Source organism: Hyla sarda, chromosome 1 (assembly GCF_029499605.1).
Source record: "Hyla sarda isolate aHylSar1 chromosome 1, aHylSar1.hap1, whole genome shotgun sequence".
Lineage (NCBI taxonomy): Eukaryota > Metazoa > Chordata > Amphibia > Anura > Hylidae > Hyla > Hyla sarda.
Window position 1 is genome coordinate 607,198,041 of NC_079189.1, and position 16,889 is coordinate 607,214,929.

A 16,889-nucleotide genomic window follows, 5' to 3' on the forward strand; every position below is an offset into this window, starting at 1 on the left:
TGTGTTTTCGGATACGGACTTTCAGTGGAGTGGAAGTGCACCCCACGTATTGTAAATTACAGTCTCTGCAGGTAAGGACATAAACAACGTACGGTGTGTTGCAGTTGATATAAGCATTAATTTTATGGGTGTCGCCCGTAGTAGTTGAAACCACCGAATTTGAATTTTGCATAAAACCGCAACACACGCACCTGTTGTGTCCACACCTGTAGGACCCCATATAGCGTAACCAGGTTGGTTGTGATTTCTGCTGTGTGGAAAATAGACTGGGTGAAATGCTCTGACCGATAGTCGGGGCCCTTCTGGATATACATTTATATCCTGTAGGGAATACCCCTTGAAAGGCAGGATCACATAAGACAATGGGCATATATTTGTGTATGATGTTACAGATCCGTTTATATTCAAGACTATACTTGGTGCAGAAGACCACCGGGGAATCTGGGGTCTTCTGGGTACCTCGTGTCTTATTGTAGGAGGGAGAGATCAACAGCGCCCTATTTTTATTCGAGGCAATATTGATGCCCCTCTCTATGTCCCGAGACTGGTACCCACGGGCTTGGAGACGGGAAGAAATTTCACATATCTCCCGTCTAAAATCTGGGTCGGCTGAGCAATTTCTGCGGGCTCTCACCATCTCACCCGTGGGCAAGTTACGAGTTACATGTGATGGGTGGCACGAGGACGCGTGTAATATTGAATTTACTGCAGTTTTTTTATGAAATGTAGCAGTTTTCACACAGCATCCCTCATTGTCACCCATCAAATGCAAGTCAAGAAAACTAACCATGGACACCTCATGATTAAGAGTGAACCTCAAGTTAAGAGAATTCTCATTGATGTACGTGCAGAAATCCGGTATGGCCGCCACATCGGAACTCCAGATGATAAGAATATCATCTATGTAGCGGCCATACCAGATCATGCACGACAAAAATGGGTTAGATGGGGAGAAGATTGTCCCCCTCTCCCACCAACACATATAAATGTTAGCGAGAGAGGGGGAGAACTTCGCCCCCATAGATGCTCCCATCACCTGCAAAAAGAAATGGTGATCAAACATAAAGAAATTATGGTGTAACAGGTAGTCCACCGCCTGAATGATATACTCTTGTACTATATGAGAATAATCAGAGTATGTGATAAGGAACCATGTTAAAGCCTGAAGAGCCAGGGAGTGGGGGATAACAGAATATAGTGAGACAACATCAGTTGTAATCCATCGGTATGAATCACTCCACTTTATCTGGTTCATCATATGTAGAACATGGCCGGTGTCCTTGATGTATCCCGGCATATGTGCAATCAAAGGCTGCAGGGAAGCATCAACCCAAGCGCAAAGGCGTTCGTTGAGGGAAGATATCCCCGCAACGATAGGCCTCATAGGGGGAGGAAAAACACACTTGTGGATCTTGGGTAAGGAGTGGAAAATGGGGACCACGGGGTCCTCCACAATCATATATTCCGCCTGCTTTTTGGAAAAAATATTATGCTTAACCCCAAGATCCACAAGTGCACCTAGTTCACGTTTATAGATTTGAGTGGGGTCACTCCGGAGTGGCCTGTATGTATCGATGTCAGATAGCATAGACATATTGACTTTAGCATACAGACCAGCATCCAGAATGACCACAGCTCCCCCCTTATCCGCCTGGCGGACAATTATGTCTCCCATGTCTGTTAATTGTGATAGAGCTGTTCTCTCCCTGTGAGTGAGATTGTGGTTAAATTTCCCTGTATTAGCCTGTCTGGCCAATTTAGTGAGATCCCTCTCCACAGCTTCCTGGAAAAAATCCAGTGAAGCGGTACGAGAGCCAATGGGGTAGAAGTCCGGATTCGGTGTCGGAAATGCAGGAGGTCCGGACCGAAATTCGGAAGACCGGAGCTCCTGCAGCTCAGAGACCGAAACCAGATCCCTAAAGGTAAGTGCAACCCCCCCACTATTGCAAACAGGCGTGGGCAAACATGGGGGAATGGATGACACAAAACTAGGATCATCATGCATAGATAATATATTGGAGGTCTCACAATCAGATTCTACAGGGGTAGGTTGCATGTCATTATACAGGTCCGTGCTGGCATCGACCCTCGTATCAGGATTACTTTTAGAGATATTATAAAAATGTCTCTTGACGGTAATGTTACGGACAAACTTATTGATGTCCAAGAGAGTCCGATATAAATCAAAGTGTACCGAGGGAGCAAACGTCAGTCCTTTAGACATAACAGATAGTTGATCGGCCGTGAACACCTTTGCAGACAAGTTGTAGATAGGTATGGTGGTTACCTCTTGTTCCTTTGTGATCTCCGGACGTCTTGACCTGTGTTTCTTCCCCGCCCTCCGGCGTTTTTTGGACGGGCAGATGCATACTGGTCCCGGGTCGTTATGGGTGCTGGTGTGCTCTGTGAGGCTTGTTGCATATCCTTATGCTGCTGGAATGAGTCCTCAGCCTCAGATGCGGAGGTGATAGACTCGGCGTCTGTGTCACAGAAGCTAATCCTTTTCCCTGACCGGTTCCAGTACCCCAGACTAATCTAGCTACTTGCTGATCCTGTACGAGTATCTATGTTAGGGTTTCATAGGATATAGTATTCTTTCTCTTGTGAGAAAGTTATTGGTACATACTATTTCATCATATTATGTATTTACTTATATATAGTGAATTACATTTTTTTTTTTTATTATATATAAAAAATAGTAATACCATTTAATTTACTGTTTATCGTTTAACAATTTCTTTTTCCATTTCTTTTCCTTATGAAACCCCAAACATAGTACATTCCCTTCATTCCTTCTCTCCCTTTTGGGAGTAGTCTTAGAATAAGATTATGTGTTTTATTATTGATCTTTTTTTTTAAAATATTTCACTTACATGTAATAAACGTTATTGTTTTTATTGACCTTTTGCATTGTCTAAGATTGTAACCTTTCTCCGTCACGTGGGGGCGATTACGTATGGTCCTTTTTCTTCTTTTTCTTCTTCCTTTTCTTGTTCCACCTCCTTTTTCTTTTTCTTTTCCTTGCTTTTTTGTCTCCGCTTTTTTCTTTTCACTTTTTCATTCTTCGCTCCGGGCTTTACTCATCCCCCCCACGTCACGGAGATAGGAGGAGGACCCTATTCGGATGCGGCCGGATTACTGGTCGGCGTTTGAAGGGCCACCTATATAAGGTTTGTACTCACTGTATACTAGTGTATGACTAAGGTCCAACCTTAGGACCGAAACGCGTCACCTTGTCATGTTCTACGTGTCTTTTTGGCTATTGGAATAAACATCCAGTTCCTTTTCATTCGCGCTGGACATTCTGCTTCTTCTTGTCAATTCCAGTCGGCGTTGCCCACGCCGGTCCTGGCGCGACGGGCTGAGGGAGTGAGCTGGACTATACACTTCTTTGTTTGCAGTCATACATGTATTATAGTATTATAGCATATACATGTATTATAGTATTATAGTATATACATGTATTATAGTATTATAGTATATACATGTATTATAGTATATACATGTATTATAGTATTATAGTATATACATGTATTATAGCATATACATGTATTATAGTATTATAGTATATACATGTATTATAGTATATACATGTATTATAGTATTATAGTATATACATGTATTATAGTATATAACTGTATTATAGTATATACATGTATTATAGTATATACATGTATTATAGTATTATAGTATATACATGTATTATAGTATTATAGTATATACATGTATTATAGTATATACATGTATTATAGTATTATAGTATATACATGTAGTATAGTATTATAGTATATACATGTATTATAGTATATACATGTATTATAGTATTATAGTATATACATGTATTATAGTATTATAGTATATACATATATTATAGTATTATAGTATATACATGTATTATAGTATTATTGTATATACATGTATTATAGTGTATATGTCAGAGGACGGTGACTGTAGGTGTCTATGTGGATAAGAAGATGTATGGACACCGACAATAACAGGACAAAATACACTAAATGTCTGTATTATAGTATATACATGTATTATAGTATATACATGTATTATAGTATTATAGTATATACATGTATTATAGTATATACATGTGTTATAGTATTATAGTATATACATGTATTATAGTATTATAGTATATACATGTATTATAGTATTATAGTATATACATGTATTATAGTATTATAGTATATACATGTATTATAGCATTATAGTATATACATGTATTATAGTATTATAGTATATACATGTATTATAGTATTATAGTATATACATGTATTATAGTATATACATGTATTATAGTATTATAGTATATACATGTATTATAGTATTATAGTATATACATGTATTATAGTATATACATGTATTATAGTATTATAGTATATACATGTATTATAGTATTATAGTATATACATGTATTATAGTATATACATGTATTATAGTATTATAGTATATACATGTATTATAGTATTATAGTATTATAGTATATACATGTATTATAGTATATATATGTATTATAGTATATACATGTATTATAGTATTATAGTATATACATGTATTATAGTATTATAGTATATACATGTTTTATAGTATTATAGTATATACATGTATTATAGTATTATAGTATATACATGTATTATAGTATATACATGTATTATAGTATTATAGTATATACATGTATTATAGTATTATAGTATATACATGTATTATAGTATTATAGTATATACATGTATTATAGTATTATAGTATATACATGTATTATAGTATTATAGTATATACATGTATTATAGTATTATAGTATATACATGTATTATAGTATTATAGTATATACATGTATTATAGTATTATAGTATATACAGTATATAACTGTATTATAGTATATACATGTATTATAGTATTATAGGATATACATGTATTATAGTATTATAGTATATACATGTATTATAGTATTATAGCATATACATGTATTATAGTATTATAGTATATACATGTATTATAGTATTATAGTATATACATGTAGTATAGTATTATAGTATATATGGAAAATAATGTATTATAGTATATACATGTATTATAGTATTATAGTATTATTGTATATAATGTATTATAGTATATACATGTATTATAGTATTATAGTATATACAGTATATAACTGTATTATAGTATATACATGTATTATAGTATTATAGGATATACATGTATTATAGTATTACAGTATATACATGTATTATAGTATTATAGCATATACATGTATTATAGTATTATAGTATATACATGTATTATAGTATTATAGTATATACATGTAGTATAGTATTATAGTATATATGGAAAATAATGTATTATAGTATATACATGTATTATAGTATTATAGTATTATTGTATATAATGTATTATAGTATATACATGTATTATAGTATTACAGTATATACATGTATTATAGTATTATAGTATATACATGTATTATAGTATTATAGTATATACATGTATTATAGTATTATAGTATATACATGTATTATAGTATATACATGTATTATAGAATTATAGTATATACATGTATTATAGTATTATAGCATATACATGTATTATAGTATTATAGTATATACATGTATTATAGTATTATAGTATATACATGTATTATAGTATATACATGTATTATAGTATTATAGTATATACATGTATTATAGCATATACATGTATTATAGTATTATAGTATATACATGTATTATAGTATATACATGTATTATAGTATTATAGTATATACATGTATTATAGTATATAACTGTATTATAGTATATACATGTATTATAGTATATACATGTATTATAGTATTATAGTATATACATGTATTATAGTATTATAGTATATACATGTATTATAGTATATACATGTATTATAGTATTATAGTATATACATGTAGTATAGTATTATAGTATATACATGTATTATAGTATATACATGTATTATAGTATTATAGTATATACATGTATTATAGTATTATAGTATATACATATATTATAGTATTATAGTATATACATGTATTATAGTATTATTGTATATACATGTATTATAGTGTATATGTCAGAGGACGGTGACTGTAGGTGTCTATGTGGATAAGAAGATGTATGGACACCGACAATAACAGGACAAAATACACTAAATGTCTGTATTATAGTATATACATGTATTATAGTATATACATGTATTATAGTATTATAGTATATACATGTATTATAGTATATACATGTGTTATAGTATTATAGTATATACATGTATTATAGTATTATAGTATATACATGTATTATAGTATTATAGTATATACATGTATTATAGTATTATAGTATATACATGTATTATAGCATTATAGTATATACATGTATTATAGTATTATAGTATATACATGTATTATAGTATTATAGTATATACATGTATTATAGTATATACATGTATTATAGTATTATAGTATATACATGTATTATAGTATTATAGTATATACATGTATTATAGTATATACATGTATTATAGTATTATAGTATATACATGTATTATAGTATTATAGTATATACATGTATTATAGTATATACATGTATTATAGTATTATAGTATATACATGTATTATAGTATTATAGTATTATAGTATATACATGTATTATAGTATATATATGTATTATAGTATATACATGTATTATAGTATTATAGTATATACATGTATTATAGTATTATAGTATATACATGTTTTATAGTATTATAGTATATACATGTATTATAGTATTATAGTATATACATGTATTATAGTATATACATGTATTATAGTATTATAGTATATACATGTATTATAGTATTATAGTATATACATGTATTATAGTATTATAGTATATACATGTATTATAGTATTATAGTATATACATGTATTATAGTATTATAGTATATACATGTATTATAGTATTATAGTATATACATGTATTATAGTATTATAGTATATACATGTATTATAGTATTATAGTATATACAGTATATAACTGTATTATAGTATATACATGTATTATAGTATTATAGGATATACATGTATTATAGTATTATAGTATATACATGTATTATAGTATTATAGCATATACATGTATTATAGTATTATAGTATATACATGTATTATAGTATTATAGTATATACATGTAGTATAGTATTATAGTATATATGGAAAATAATGTATTATAGTATATACATGTATTATAGTATTATAGTATTATTGTATATAATGTATTATAGTATATACATGTATTATAGTATTATAGTATATACAGTATATAACTGTATTATAGTATATACATGTATTATAGTATTATAGGATATACATGTATTATAGTATTACAGTATATACATGTATTATAGTATTATAGCATATACATGTATTATAGTATTATAGTATATACATGTATTATAGTATTATAGTATATACATGTAGTATAGTATTATAGTATATATGGAAAATAATGTATTATAGTATATACATGTATTATAGTATTATAGTATTATTGTATATAATGTATTATAGTATATACATGTATTATAGTATTACAGTATATACATGTATTATAGTATTATAGTATATACATGTATTATAGTATTATAGTATATACATGTATTATAGTATTATAGTATATACATGTATTATAGTATATACATGTATTATAGAATTATAGTATATACATGTATTATAGTATTATAGCATATACATGTATTATAGTATTATAGTATATACATGTATTATAGTATTATAGTATATACATGTATTATAGTATATACATGTATTATAGTATTATAGTATATACATGTATTATAGCATATACATGTATTATAGTATTATAGTATATACATGTATTATAGTATATACATGTATTATAGTATTATAGTATATACATGTATTATAGTATATAACTGTATTATAGTATATACATGTATTATAGTATATACATGTATTATAGTATTATAGTATATACATGTATTATAGTATTATAGTATATACATGTATTATAGTATATACATGTATTATAGTATTATAGTATATACATGTAGTATAGTATTATAGTATATACATGTATTATAGTATATACATGTATTATAGTATTATAGTATATACATGTATTATAGTATTATAGTATATACATATATTATAGTATTATAGTATATACATGTATTATAGTATTATTGTATATACATGTATTATAGTGTATATGTCAGAGGACGGTGACTGTAGGTGTCTATGTGGATAAGAAGATGTATGGACACCGACAATAACAGGACAAAATACACTAAATGTCTGTATTATAGTATATACATGTATTATAGTATATACATGTATTATAGTATTATAGTATATACATGTATTATAGTATATACATGTGTTATAGTATTATAGTATATACATGTATTATAGTATTATAGTATATACATGTATTATAGTATTATAGTATATACATGTATTATAGTATTATAGTATATACATGTATTATAGCATTATAGTATATACATGTATTATAGTATTATAGTATATACATGTATTATAGTATTATAGTATATACATGTATTATAGTATATACATGTATTATAGTATTATAGTATATACATGTATTATAGTATTATAGTATATACATGTATTATAGTATATACATGTATTATAGTATTATAGTATATACATGTATTATAGTATTATAGTATATACATGTATTATAGTATATACATGTATTATAGTATTATAGTATATACATGTATTATAGTATTATAGTATTATAGTATATACATGTATTATAGTATATATATGTATTATAGTATATACATGTATTATAGTATTATAGTATATACATGTATTATAGTATTATAGTATATACATGTTTTATAGTATTATAGTATATACATGTATTATAGTATTATAGTATATACATGTATTATAGTATATACATGTATTATAGTATTATAGTATATACATGTATTATAGTATTATAGTATATACATGTATTATAGTATTATAGTATATACATGTATTATAGTATTATAGTATATACATGTATTATAGTATTATAGTATATACATGTATTATAGTATTATAGTATATACATGTATTATAGTATTATAGTATATACATGTATTATAGTATTATAGTATATACAGTATATAACTGTATTATAGTATATACATGTATTATAGTATTATAGGATATACATGTATTATAGTATTATAGTATATACATGTATTATAGTATTATAGCATATACATGTATTATAGTATTATAGTATATACATGTATTATAGTATTATAGTATATACATGTAGTATAGTATTATAGTATATATGGAAAATAATGTATTATAGTATATACATGTATTATAGTATTATTGTATATAATGTATTATAGTATATACATGTATTATAGTATTACAGTATATACATGTATTATAGTATTATAGTATATACATGTATTATAGTATTATAGTATATACATGTATTATAGTATTATAGTATATACATGTATTATAGTATATACATGTATTATAGAATTATAGTATATACATGTATTATAGTATTATAGCATATACATGTATTATAGTATTATAGTATATACATGTATTATAGTATTATAGTATATACATGTATTATAGTATATACATGTATTATAGTATTATAGTATATACATGTATTATAGCATATACATGTATTATAGTATTATAGTATATACATGTATTATAGTATATACATGTATTATAGTATTATAGTATATACATGTATTATAGTATATACATGTATTATAGTATTATAGTATATACATGTATTATAGTATATAACTGTATTATAGTATATACATGTATTATAGTATATACATGTATTATAGTATTATAGTATATACATGTATTATAGTATTATAGTATATACATGTATTATAGTATATACATGTATTATAGTATTATAGTATATACATGTAGTATAGTATTATAGTATATACATGTATTATAGTATATACATGTATTATAGTATTATAGTATTATAGTATATACATGTATTATAGTATTATAGTATATACATATATTATAGTATTATAGTATATACATGTATTATAGTATTATTGTATATACATGTATTATAGTGTATATGTCAGAGGACGGTGACTGTAGGTGTCTATGTGGATAAGAAGATGTATGGACACCGACAATAACAGGACAAAATACACTAAATGTCTGTATTATAGTATATACATGTATTATAGTATATACATGTATTATAGTATTATAGTATATACATGTATTATAGTATATACATGTGTTATAGTATTATAGTATATACATGTATTATAGTATTATAGTATATACATGTATTATAGTATTATAGTATATACATGTATTATAGTATTATAGTATATACATGTATTATAGTATTATAGTATATACATGTATTATAGTATTATAGTATATACATGTATTATAGTATATACATGTATTATAGTATTATAGTATATACATGTATTATAGTATTATAGTATATACATGTATTATAGTATATACATGTATTATAGTATTATAGTATATACATGTATTATAGTATTATAGTATTATAGTATATACATGTATTATAGTATATATATGTATTATAGTATATACATGTATTATAGTATTATAGTATATACATGTATTATAGTATTATAGTATATACATGTTTTACAGCAGTGCGGACCCGACCCCGGCAACAGGTAATTATGCCACCGGGGATGGGGGAAGGCAACGGGGCAGCTGCGCCCCTTCTCTCCCCGGCACCTATAGTCAGGGGGACAGAACGGGCAGCGGCGCCGATAGCCAGGGGGAGAGAAGGGCCGGCAGCAGCGCTCTAGACCCCAGGAAAGGCAGGGGGAGAGAAGCGGGCAGCGACGGCCTCTCTACCCCTGCCTTTCCTGGGGGTGTATCGGGGTATACATGCGCACACACGCACCCTCATTTTACCATGGATATTTGTGTAAAAAACTTTTCTTACCCAAATATCCTTGGTAAAATGAGGGTGCGTGTTATAGGCCGGTGCGTGGTATACCCCGATAAATACGGTATATAGATATACATGTATTATAGTATATACATGTATTATAGTATTATAGTATATACATGTATTGTAGTATTATAGTATATACAGTATATAACTGTATTATAGTATATACATGTATTATAGTATTATAGGATATACATGTATTATAGTATTATAGTATATACATGTAGTATAGTATTATAGTATATACATGTATTATTGTATTATAGTATATACATGTATTATAGTATTATAGCATATACATGTATTATAGTATTATAGTATATACATGTATTATAGTATTATAGCATATACATGCATTATAGTATTATAGTATATACATGTATTATAGTATTATAGTATATACATGTATTATAGTATTATAGTATATACATGTATTATAGTATATACATGTATTATAGTATTATAGTATATACGAGTATTATAGTATATACATGTATTATAGTATTATAGTATATACGAGTATTATAGTATATACAGGTATTATAGTATTATAGTATATACATGTATTATAGTATATACATGTATTATAGTATATACATGTATTATAGTATTATAGTATATACATGTATTATAGTATTATAGTATATACATGTATTATAGTATTATAGTATATACATGTATTATAGTATTATAGCATATACATGCATTATAGTATTATAGTATATACATGTATTATAGTATTATAGTATATACGAGTATTATAGTATATACATGTATTATAGTATATAATGTATTATAGTATATAATGTATTATAGTATTATAGTATATACATGTATTATAGTATATACATGTATTATAGTATTATAGTATATACATGTATTATAGTATTATAGCATATACATGTATTATAGTATATACATGTATTATAGTATTATAGTACAGTATATACATGTATTATAGTATTATAGCATATACATGCATTATAGTATTATAGTATATACATGCATTATAGTATTATAGTGTATACATGTATTATAGTATATACATGTATTATAGTATTATAGTATATACATGTATTATAGTATTATAGTATATACATGTATTATAGTATATACATGTATTATAGTATTATAGCATATACATGTATTATAGTATTATAGCATATACATGTATTATAGTACTATAGTATAGACATGTATTATAGTATTATAGTATATACATGTATTATAGTATATACATGTATTATAGTATTATAGTATATACATGTATTATGGTATACATATGTATTATAGTATATACATGTATGATAGTATTATAGTATATACATGTATTATAGTATATACATGTATTATAATATTATAGCATATACATGTATTATAGTATTATAGCATATACATGTATTATAGTATATACATGTATGATAGTATTATAGTATATACATGTATTATAGTATATACATGTATTATAGTATTATAGCATATACATGTATTATAGTATATACATGTATTATAGTATTATAGTATATACATGTATTATAGTGTATACATGTATTATAGTATTATAGTATATACATGTATTATAGTATTATAGTATATACATGTATTATAGTATTATAGTATATACATGTATGATAGTATTATAGTATATACATGTATTATAGTATTATAGTATATACATGTATTATAGTATTATAGCATATACATGTATTATAGTATATATATGTATTATAGTATATACATGTATGATAGTATTATAGTATATACATGTATTATAGTATATACATGTTTTATAGTATATACATGTATTATAGTATTATAGTATATACATGTATTATTAGTATTATAGTATATACATGTATTATAGTGTTATAGTATATACATGTATTATTAGTATTATAGTATATACATGTATTATAGTATTATAGTATATACATGTATTATAGTGTTATAGTATATACATGTATTATACTGTTATAGTATTATTTTTTTTTTTTAAGAGCCGAGGCAAGTGCTCTCTATCACCCAAAGTGCAAGAAAAAGTGCAAACGTGTCACACTAAAAAACGTGCACAAAGGAAGCGGTCTATCGCCAAGCCCTTCTCCAACAGGAGAGAGGCCCCCCAACAAACCTACCCTTCACCTCCGGGCCAAAAGGCACCTGCAAGGATCCAGGTTCGATGCCCCTTTTCGCCGAAGCTACTAAGGGGCCGCAAATGCTCCTGGCTTCAACCTAGGCGTTAACCAAGGTATCAACCGAGGAGCCGTATACTGGTGGCATCTTGACCGAAGCCAAGATGCCCAGGGGTTGCAGGGAGGTGAGGAACCAAAAGGCCACACACACCTCCCCTAGACTGCCAGCAGGGACACCCAGAAGGGCTACTGCATCCTGGCAATCCTGTGTACATATAAAAACATTAAACGTGGCACAGTGACATACAAAAATAATAAATAAGTGGATGAGTGCAGATATGCTGCCCGTTCATCCTGCCGGATCTATAAAAATTTCCCTTATCCTAGCCAGAAGGCCGGGATACCAAGGGTGAGTGCCAAAGGTGAAGAGTATGGTGCAGTGCGTTCACTCAGTGAGTTATAACACCCAGTGAGTTTTGGCACCTCAGGGTCACCACTCCCCGAGGCACAGAAGTACCTCGGCTCTACACCCCCCAACCTCACGGCGAGACCCGGAGGAAGCAGGTCACATCAGGGCACGTCAGAACCAGCCCCGGAACACCCCGGTACACCTGCCCCCTCCATGCAGCACCCATGCCCACCAGCCCAAAACCCGCGTAGCTTGCCTCCAGTATGAAACTAATAAGAACAGATACTACACTTGATTTTAGCCAAAAGGCCGAGAAGCGACTGTTATACTGTTATAGTATATACATGTATTATAGCATATACATGTGTTATAGTTAAAGATGAGCAAATCAAATCTGCCGAATCAGAATTTGTTACGAATTTCAGGAAAAATTTGCTTTGCAACGAATCCGAATATCACCACATATCGCTTCATTAAACTCCATTTAGTGCGGTCTTCAGGGCATTTAAGATGGCGGTTCCACATGTCCGGACATGGGGCACGGAATGCTGGGAAGGCGGGAATACAGGGAGGCGGGATGACCCTGAATCACATGCAGCATATCAGCAGCCAGCCACCCCTGTGATGTCACAGTCCTATATAATCAGCAGCCATCTTGCGGCCACTCACTATTGCAGAAAGAGAAAGAAACAGAGAGCAGTGTGTTGCACAGAAAAGCATTTTTACAGCAGCAATTCACCTCAACCCCAAATCCAGCCTCAAAGCACTGATGGGGAAGGGAGTGAGATTGAGAGAGAGAGTGCAATTTTGGTTTTAGTACACAGCAACTCTGTGCTGCAGCACTGGTGTGTACAACAACTGAAAAGCTAATAGTAGCCAGCCAGTTAGAATGAGCAGAGAACTTAAAGCCATAATCACCTGATATTAGTGCCTAATACTGGATGAGTAGCAGAGTATTGTTCTCTATTAAGTGTAACCTGTGCGTACATAGGTGGTGTACCATTTTGTTCCTGTTAAAGTCTTAAGGGCCAAGTTACTGTGAAAGGCCAGCCAAAAGTACACCCTCATATACGCACTAAGTATGTCAGGCAGAGAAGTGCCAGGACATGCACAGAGGAGTGGCAGAGGCCTAAATTCATCAGGCTCAGGCAGAGGTCACAGCAGACTAGGGACGAGTGGCAGCAGGAGTCGCAGCGAGAGGCCTGAGCTCCCGGTGTCAGCTAGTGGTTGTGTCTCGACCAGCAACCCATCTGCTGTCATTGACTGATTAACTCTGTCATCCACTTCATCACAAGTGACATCTGACACCACCAGTCAAGTCGGTGGGTTCCTCAGACACAACCCTCAGTTGGCATGGCCCAGGATCAGTCCCTATCCTCCAATTTCCTCTGTACTATGCTGTTCCCTCCCCCATAGAAGTATCCTATGCTGTGGGTTCAGCTCCACTTTTTAGTCAGGACTATCTACTAGAGGACAGTCAGCAGCTACTACGCAGCCAAGAAGTGGAGGAGACCTCCCCCACTTCCTTCGCTAGGTAGGTAAGTAGTGATCAGGAGAGTGGTGTGGTAGGTGGTGTTGGGAGAGTTCAGGCTCCTGAAGCTCCTGAACCTGAGAAGGACATCAGTGATGTGCAGACACAACTCGATGATGAAGCCGATCGCACTTGGGAGCCGGGTGCAGAAGGGGCTTCATCATCAGGAGAAGATGGTGAACTGTGTCTTTCAGTTGTGAATGGGGGGATGGGATGCCCAGATTTATATCGATATTACCAGGCAGTTATCCTAGAACAACTACACGCAGGGTGGAGAAAAGATACTTTGAAGCAATGGGTGGAAATTGAGAATAATGAAACACAAGTAGGATCCTTAGAAACAATCCCTTGGATGAAACATATCCCGTCAGCACACACTGAGAGTTATCTTCCAACTGTTGAGGCGGCTAAGCAAGTATGGACCGCAAGTGGAATTAGCAGCCTAATAACCCATCCACCTATCTTAAACTTACCAGTTACCATGATTCAACAACTAATCCCAGATTCTAATTTTCAAACGTGGATAAACAGAGGTATCTCAACAGTGGCAGAGATTTCTGATTCTAGTGGATTACTACCATTTTCAAGTATTGCCGAGATATATAAATTACCTAAGATAGAATTTTATAAGTATTTACAACTAAGGCATTGTATCTCATCAATTAATGTAGGATTAACAAAAAACTAACCCGCTCAAGAAGGGCATCTCCAAAATCTACGAAGTACTGAACTCGAATCGGAAACCTCTCCCATTTTGTGTAAGGTGGGAAAAAGATCTTGGTAGGCAATTCTCGATGTTACAGTGGCAACAGGCATATACGTCAACAGTTAACAGTTCTCATTGCATATCACATGTGGAGACACACAGGAAGATGTTATACAGGTGGTACCAAACCCCATACCAACTTTCCAAAATGTTCCCCGGAAGTGACAACAGGTGTTGGCAGTGTAGAAGAGAGGTAGGGACGTTTCTACACATCTGGTGGGAATGCGACCTAATTAAACCACTATGGGCACAAATTTATAAATTACTAGAGGAAATCTTGGGATGCAGTTTCCCTTGGGATCTGGGGATAGCTCTGTTACATGTGGGGATGGAAGAGATCTTACCTAAAGATATGATTATAATTATACAATTATTAACAGTCTCAAAACTAAACATAGCTGCTAGCTGGAGAACCACTGAGACCCCCCCCCCCCCCCCCCCTACAACAATTAATTAATATCACAAATGCAAACTGTTTAATGGAAAAGATGATTGCTTCTTCAAAAAATTATCTTTCAAAATTTTTCAATAACTGGTCCAAGTGGCTTAACTTCAGGCAAAAAAGAGGCTACGAATAAATTATTTTAGTATAGATATATAAGTTACTTAAATTACAACCAAGTCTATATATTGGTTTTGTTGGGTTTTTATTTTTTTATTTATTTATTTTTCCTCTCCTGGTGTGTTTTTGTCTTTTTCTATGTAAATGTGTGAACATCAAATAAAAACAAAAAAAAAACAAAAAAACAACAACAACAAAAAAAAGAGAAGAGGGTGACAGGTTGTTCATGAGGCAGCAGTTGAGCCAGGAAGGTGGTAGCATGGTTGGGAGTCAGCATGGTGGCAGCAGTGGGAAGTCTGGAGCCAAACATGCCCGGCGTAGACACCCTGCTTTGCGGCAGCCTACCTGCCCGGGTGGTAGTGGAACAGCGGTCCCTGGAGTCGGCGGCAGTAGCAGTCAGTCAGTGCGGACTATTGGGGGGAAAATCAGCTACTTTGCAGTGTGGCAGTTTTTTTATCAAGTATCCGGAGG

The 16,889-nt window shown here is 30.2% G+C and overlaps 1 non-coding gene across 1 annotated transcript; it reads right to left on the reverse strand.

Annotated features, from left to right (window-relative positions):
* Window positions 1–13,696: 13,696 nt before the first annotated feature.
* Window positions 13,697–13,880, reverse strand: LOC130344863 (U2 spliceosomal RNA). The gene has a single exon (XR_008883685.1). It is a non-coding gene; the product is annotated as a U2 spliceosomal RNA (small nuclear RNA).
* Window positions 13,881–16,889: the final 3,009 nt, after the last annotated feature.